Here is a 7,327-nt window from a genome sequence, read left to right as displayed (position 1 = left end):
TTTCGTAAAGGTTGGCTAATCAGGGCACACCCTAAGAACTATCCGAATTACGAAAAGAATGAAATATTAGTAAGAAACTTTCGTAATATTCAAGCTTCTGGACCTTTCTTTCTTGCAGTGATCTTTCTCTCACGCGGTTTTGCGAGATCCAGGTTGATGTCATTTAGGGGCAGCATCAGCAATGCATAGCGTAACTGCTGCAGCAAGTCTATGAGCCACGTATTAGACCAGCTTATTTCTTAAAGCAAGCTATAGTATTTAGCTTATACTTACAGTACAGTGGTCACACCGCTCAAATCTGCGACCACGCCAACGTGCTCCAGAAAACATTTCTCCATGTCCTTCCTACTGCGTTAATGGAGTGCCGTAGGAGTTGTTAGAACTCTGGACCCACACGGTACATCAACTTCTCTAGTGTTGCCCCCATGGTAACCTTAGGGCAACTATTTAACTTCGCTGACTTGCGTTACCTTTCTGTATCATTCGTCAGTTGGCTGATGACGCCTGCGTTTTCTGGTGAGTATATTATCCGCTTTTCGCCTGGCTGCGGGGGCGTAGAGAACATGTCGAGACATACATCAATATGACATCTCGTTGGGTTAGTTGGCAAATTTTTGCCAAAGTTGCATGTTGTGTAAAGGAACACTACACGCAGGACAAGTGCACTATCCTATCTATCCTTGATTGTCATGTCCCACTCTAAAGCGAATTTCATGGGCGACAAATGCGTGCCATATGACATCCCTTCAGATTTATGGAAACACAAATAGCCCGTCATCAAATTTCTAGGGTGCGTGAGAAAAAGAAAACTTTTCAGAAAACAGTACCTTCAATCCACGTAGGTCAGTTATGATTGTATTTGGCTGCGAGATTTCAAGTAGCATGCCTCCAAATTTTCATAAGCAACGCTGCAAATTTTAGTGACGCTATATATTCACGTAACAGTTCAGCATTGCTAGTAACTGAATAGCTAGCGCAGGATACTAGGCATCAGTTTGTAAGAGCTAGTTTTCCATTCATCTTGATAAGGATAAGGCGATTTTGCGTTTTACGTACATTGGGCTCATTTTTTTCTGCAATATACCCATAGCGGGAAAACAAACTTCCGATACTTTGGAGCTGCTGGGCAAGCGAGCACTAGAATTCTTGCTCCTGAAGAATTTCCGCAACAAAACGTCAAGCGAAACTTACGGAAAAGACAGTAGCGCGCGGCAAGAACGGGCTTCGCCGCATCGCATGCTGCAGCGCCAAACGCGGCGCGACTTCTTACGAACGTCAGTTCGCTCGCTGTCGGCGAAAACTGTGCGGCTTTTTAGTTTCGCCTTTATTCGGGTACGTCGCGCACCGCAGAAGAGCAAGCGATAAAGAGAAACTGGCAAGCACGCGGCTTCTTGGCGTACGCCGAGCAATTTTCACTGCGTGACGTCAGATAGTACCCGATGCCGTCACTAACGACCTGGAAAAGACAGCGCTCGCCGCGCTCATGGCTCTTGCGCCGTGCCATGTCAAGTGGTTTCGGTACAGGAATAGTTTAAAGAAGCACAGATTCGCAAGCACTACTAACTTGCTTTCCTTACCTTCATCCATCAGGGGCCGCTCAGCCACTCGAACAATCTGTATAGTCGACCAGAACAGACAGGGTTGGCGTAGTCTCTCTGAAGTGACCCGAGCAGAGGCCGTAGCTGTTGTACATCTGCTCCCATGTCAGACCCGCCAGGACGCCCCATTCAGCATAATTTTTCCACATTTGACGCCTGGAAAATGGGCAGAATACCTCGTGGTCATGATTAAAGAAGACAAAAAGCGAAACCAATGTTGCGAGCACGAAGAAGTGACGAAAAAATTGTATTTCAGCACTTCACGTAAGTCGAAACGCAAGAGGTGACTGCTACGTATTTTTTTTTCTTTTTTTCTGCCTGTGTTCACCAGCATTCAAAGGTGGTAGCGTCAACAGAACGCGGAACCCTGGAATGCTTTCCTGCGTAACCAGTTTTTCCAACAAGCTTGCATTTAAATACCATTAGGAAAATAAAGATTGCAAGTTTTGTCCTGGTGGAAAAAGTAAGAGAAACCGCTAACATATACTGTGGCAATATTTCCGTGTGCATGGTAGCTAGCATCAATCGGCCCATGTGCAACTGCCAAGTGGCTTCAGTTTGTTACAACACCACAGAAAAATGCGCCGCGCCAAGCAAAAAAAAAATATTCATTTGAAAACCACCCCGGAAAATCTATCGTTTCGTACTAAATCTGTTTTGACAAGGATATCGCCTGTTTCTTCATAACGACTCCAAAAAAATTGCTCTTACACGTCGTCCGCTGAGAAACGGAAGCATTTCGCCCTGCCGTTGCTCCCCGAGACGACACACCACACAGCCGCGCAGCACGCCTTGTGCACATTCCTCAATTTTTTCCCACATTGCCGGAGCGTTCGCGGGCACAAGGAATTTTTAACCGCAAAGCGCACGAAAAATCATGGGCACCAGCACGCACTCGCAACAGCTAAGTGCACAGGTACACTGTAAAATAATTTACACCCTTAAAAGCGAAAAAGGGTGTAAATGTGTCTAACTCACACCCTGAGGGTGTCGGTTATACAAATTATACCATAAGTGTGGGAGTTAGACATATTTACACCCTTTTTAGCTTTTAAGGGTGTAAATTATCTTACAGTGTAGGGTCAACTGTTGGAAGGAGCACGCGTGCGGCGTTGCTCATGCTAAGCGCAGAGTCATGCATAGTAAGCGGCGAGAACCCGGCGCATGCGCAAAACGGCGCGCATTGTGTGCTGCCAAACCACCTCTTCGCCTCGCCAGCGTTCGCCATCACGTTTTGAGCCGCGGTTGCGATGAACGTGACTTGCCAGCCATCCAGATGCTAAGGGCGTGGGAATGATCGAACGTTCGAAGCCTTCGTGGCGACATGAAACTTTTCTTTTTGTTTTCGTTGAAAGCTTCGCGTTCGGACGTTAGCGCACGAAAGACCGAAACACGAGATCGTTTCGTGCATGGAGCCTGACGTATGACCAAACGAAACAGTCACACTACAGTCTGTTTTCGGCGCTCTTGCGCACAGCGTGTTTTGGTGGTGTCTGGCTACGCCATGCTAAGTCTGTCGAGTTGCTCTGAGATAAAAAAAGCGCCTACAGCTAGCATTGTTGAACCACAAACGTGTATAGCCTAAGGCATTCAAGGGTACCGCCATGTATGGCTCTTCGGTAACGCCACTGAGGGATCGACAATAGCATGTATAAGCAAACTGAGCAATTTGCGGTAGTCGAAGGTGTTGTGAATGTTTCCGAACGTGGAATGCTCGCTCGAAACGCAGCATAACGACGTTATCTCGCACATCCGAAAATACCGTGTGAAACATCGCTCTGCTGCTTATTCACATTCTACACCCCTGCTGTCGACGCGAGTGTACTTATGTGCTTTTTATGTCTCCTGCGGGGCAGCGAACGAAATTACATGTTTCTTGGTTACGCGGTGGGCTCTTGACTGCAGGGTAGGACGACCACTTGCGAGGAAAGCGACGAGGTGGTTCTGCGGCAGACGACGTGCGGTCCGCGCTGCGTCGCTTCGCGCATGCGCGTTTGTTCTCGTCGCTTCCTGAACAGAGCGCTATGCGGAGGAGCATGAGCCACGTGCTCTCTCGTTGCCTCCAACAGTAGACCGACCCACATGTGCGGTCTTTCTGAACACGGGATCACGTGGTGTTGTCTACTGCAAGCGCAGTTAGAGGGGCCCCCTCACCAAGCCTGGCCATATTGAGCTGAAAAGCGCAGTTCAGTGAAAAGCGCTAAGTTCTACAGCTCTATGCGCCACGGAAAGAGTCAATTTCAAACGGAACACCGTTTGCCCTTCTCGCGGGCACCGCACCCCGAACTAACAGGAGAGTACGTATATCGCACAAGCGCGCCTACCTAAATGGCAGTGCTGTGACGTCGCTCATAGTGGCACATTCGTGACAGAATTATTCAAGGCAACAGCACTTGTTTAATCTTAATTTGCTTCAATAGACCAATGAACGTTAATAGTAAAACCTAGAAACTCAATGCATGGGTCTTTGTTTTACTGCGTACCTCTGCAAGAGAAGTACAGTACTTCCGTGTCGTCTGCTTGTTCCCTTGCCGTGGAGTCGCGCACGCGAACAGCTGAACTGAGATTTTCCACCGTGTTCGAGCGTTCGTTCATGCTGCGATATTAATCACACGATATAATCCTACGCTAGCATAAACCTAAATTATTGGCCCGCGGCACTGCAATATTTCTATCTCGGCTATTAATAAACCAATTTTTAAAATGCATAGGGTAGAACGCTCCCCAGAGGGCACGTAATTTCGAGCGTATAACCGAAGTCTAACCAAAGCTTGTCTGCTAGTTTTTTTCCCCCTTGGTGGTGATCGCATGACTAACCGAAATTCGGATGCGTCCATTTCAAACGGTGCGTTCTTAATGCTTCGCGTTACCTTCATTACCTGAAAATCCTTACGTAATTTCTCTCCCGAGTTCTCGGTCACGCATTGCAGAAAACAGGCTATGAAATAAACGTTCAACCTTTTTATTTCACGCACTTTCCACAAAATATTGAAACACTTGGAGAAGCAACAGCTGTAAACTGCAATTATTCGGCGTTGGATTTTCGTTAATATTTTGTCACATCCCCTTTCGCAGTGATAACCACCGACATCCCAGATTTTATTGAAGAGTTCAGGGCAGGCACAAAGTTGCTGGAACACAAAATCAGTATTTGGGAAAGCGGCGTGAGCGTAAGGGAGGAGCCCGTTGTCCTAAATTTCTCTACAGTGGCGCTGTGGAGTAAGAGCTCCCTGATGTGGTGTAGGTTCACGCAGGTGCGTCCGATCGCGGCGACTCCCTGCACACCGGCTGGCTCGTAACTGCATGGAAATCACATTGAGTCCTTCGCACAAAATGAAGACCGTTTGGAAGAAGTTCTTACCGTGTCCCCGCTGCTCGATACACTCACACGCGTTGGTTTAGGCGTGCTGAAAAAAAAAAGTCGACTCGTCCGGAAAGAAAACTCTGCCTCAGTCGTCGGAAGTCTACCAGGCGTGGGCTTCGGCAAATTGCAGTCATGACGCCTTGCTCGAAGCACGTGAGGATGGGCTTTATGCGCAGCCACATAACTTCGCAGTCCAGCACTCCTGAGACTTCGCCGCATGGTAACGTCCGGCAGTTCTCGCACTTTCCGCGTGGACTATAACGGGTTATATCGACGACTGGAGCCACCACAAGCACGTACGCTTAATCCTTCGTTGCACTTGGTCAACGCCCATGTGGAGCGCCGGAAATGCCGCCTTGCTTGCTGAAATGCTTGGATAATGCTATTTACTTCGGATAATCCCTTGCGCGGCCTCTGCAACAGGGCACTGATGAAGTGCTGAGAATATCCCTTGAGCGAATGTTAGAATATGTCCGACCTCTCTTCTGCAGGAAGACGGGTCATGGCGAGCTTGAACAGCTGCTGTGAGCATACCTTCCTCGCAGAGAGGATGTTGCTGTTACAATACGCCTTCAAGCGCAGCAAGTAACGTGGTAACAACCTAGCTAGAGAACAAAGACTGATCTTGGAGATCGTGAGCAAATGATAACATAGTTTCGAGTTTATCCACACATCGCGTGGAACGTAACTGCAAGTTCAGCACTGTTGCCGCTCTGCAAGCGTACGGCTCCTTTATTGCGTAACGCGTGACGCAACGCGTGACGTAACGCGTGACGCAATGCACCCGAAGGTGTAATTCTCGCACGGCGGACGCACGGCGCATGCGCACTGCTTTTCGGTGCCGTCGCTAAACTGCGCTGGCAGTACGGAAAGCCACGCGCTCCCGCGTTCACGTTCAAAAATATCGCGACCGCGAAAAATACGCAGAGCGGCTCGAATGTTTTTCCGAATACCTGTGATTACAAATGTCCCCCAGTTCTCTGCGCACCCACACGTGATCAGGATTCTGCCCTTGGCAGGCATCACACGTCGCCTTCATACCCGTGACATCGCCACGCAGACGTCACACTGTGCACCCACCCGATTTCGTGTGCGCTATTCGTAATAGCTTCTGAACAGTGCAGAGCACGAGTCTAAAAATTGCACGAACTGAAAGTTGTGTATAAACTTTGCTTGAATTTACTCATTGCATAGAATGGCATTAAAAAAAATTGTAGGCTTCGCAGTTATGCAACATTTTAACATAAAGCTTCGCTTCAAGTCGATTCAAACCAATTCCCTGGATCTGCATAAAATATCTGCGCAATGTACTGTTCTTGGTCTACCCCTGGTTCGGCAAGTTTTCCACCGACGGTGACATGGCAGAGAACGAGCAAGAACACGGCTAAATGCAAAGATACCGACAATACACCCTGAATGCACTTTCAGCAAATTTCGAATTCCGTCGCGGAACACGTAACGAACAGGTTATGTTTTCAACGCGACGACATCAAACTCGGCGACATGCAGCACTGATCTGGCAAGTGTGTATTTATCGAACGGCTGATACACCCTATTTCAAAAGCATTTTACAGTAAAAATCAGCCGAAGGCACATATCGCATAGCTGCTACGCAGAAAAGTTCATACAGCGTAATTACTTTATTTCAAATCCATAGAAAGAATTGTGCTCACCTTGTCTCTTGGGAAGCGGAACTTGGCCCGGCTATTCGGCCCCCCGCTTTTCGAACCATGAGCCACGGGGAATTCCTACGTGCAAGAGTAGCGAGCATTCTTTCAGTCAAATTGTGGCGCCGTCGGAAAGGTTGCGGCCTGACGGCAGAAGCTAAAGTTATCCGAGAAAACGCGCGAATCCTATTGCGCTCAATCGCAACAAACGAATGGCAAAATGGCAGCCAACGCCAAAGCAAGCCTCGATATCAGTGCAGTCTACGTCGCCTGTTACCGCTGCAAAGGCAACGTTTAAGCACGAGGAAAGGGTTGAAGTTATACAGCGTGACAGGAGCGAACGTTTTTCGACACATCGACATCGAATTCAGTGAAATGCTGCACTGGACTGGTAGCTGTGTGGATTTCGTCTAATGCTTGATAAGCCTTCTTCGCGAGCAGGAGAAAAGTGTTTTACAGCAAAAAGAAGGAGAGCAATGTATTCAGCATGGCTGCTAGGCGACATGTTCATCACGCGGAATTACTCCTACACACTTGTAAGAATTGGTCTCACCTCGTCTGCTGGGAAACTTAACTTGGCCTGCCTGTTCGTCCCTTGCTTTTTTTCGAAACATGTGCCAGCGGAATGTCTTACAAAAAATGAGTGGCCAGCATTGCCTCAGTCACTCTGTGGTCCTTTCAAAAAAGCGGCTCGAGTG

The sequence above is a fragment of the Dermacentor andersoni genome, chromosome 11 (genome assembly GCF_023375885.2).
Source record: "Dermacentor andersoni chromosome 11, qqDerAnde1_hic_scaffold, whole genome shotgun sequence".
In the NCBI taxonomy this organism is placed as follows: domain Eukaryota; kingdom Metazoa; phylum Arthropoda; class Arachnida; order Ixodida; family Ixodidae; genus Dermacentor; species Dermacentor andersoni.
This window is presented reverse-complemented; position numbering follows the sequence as displayed.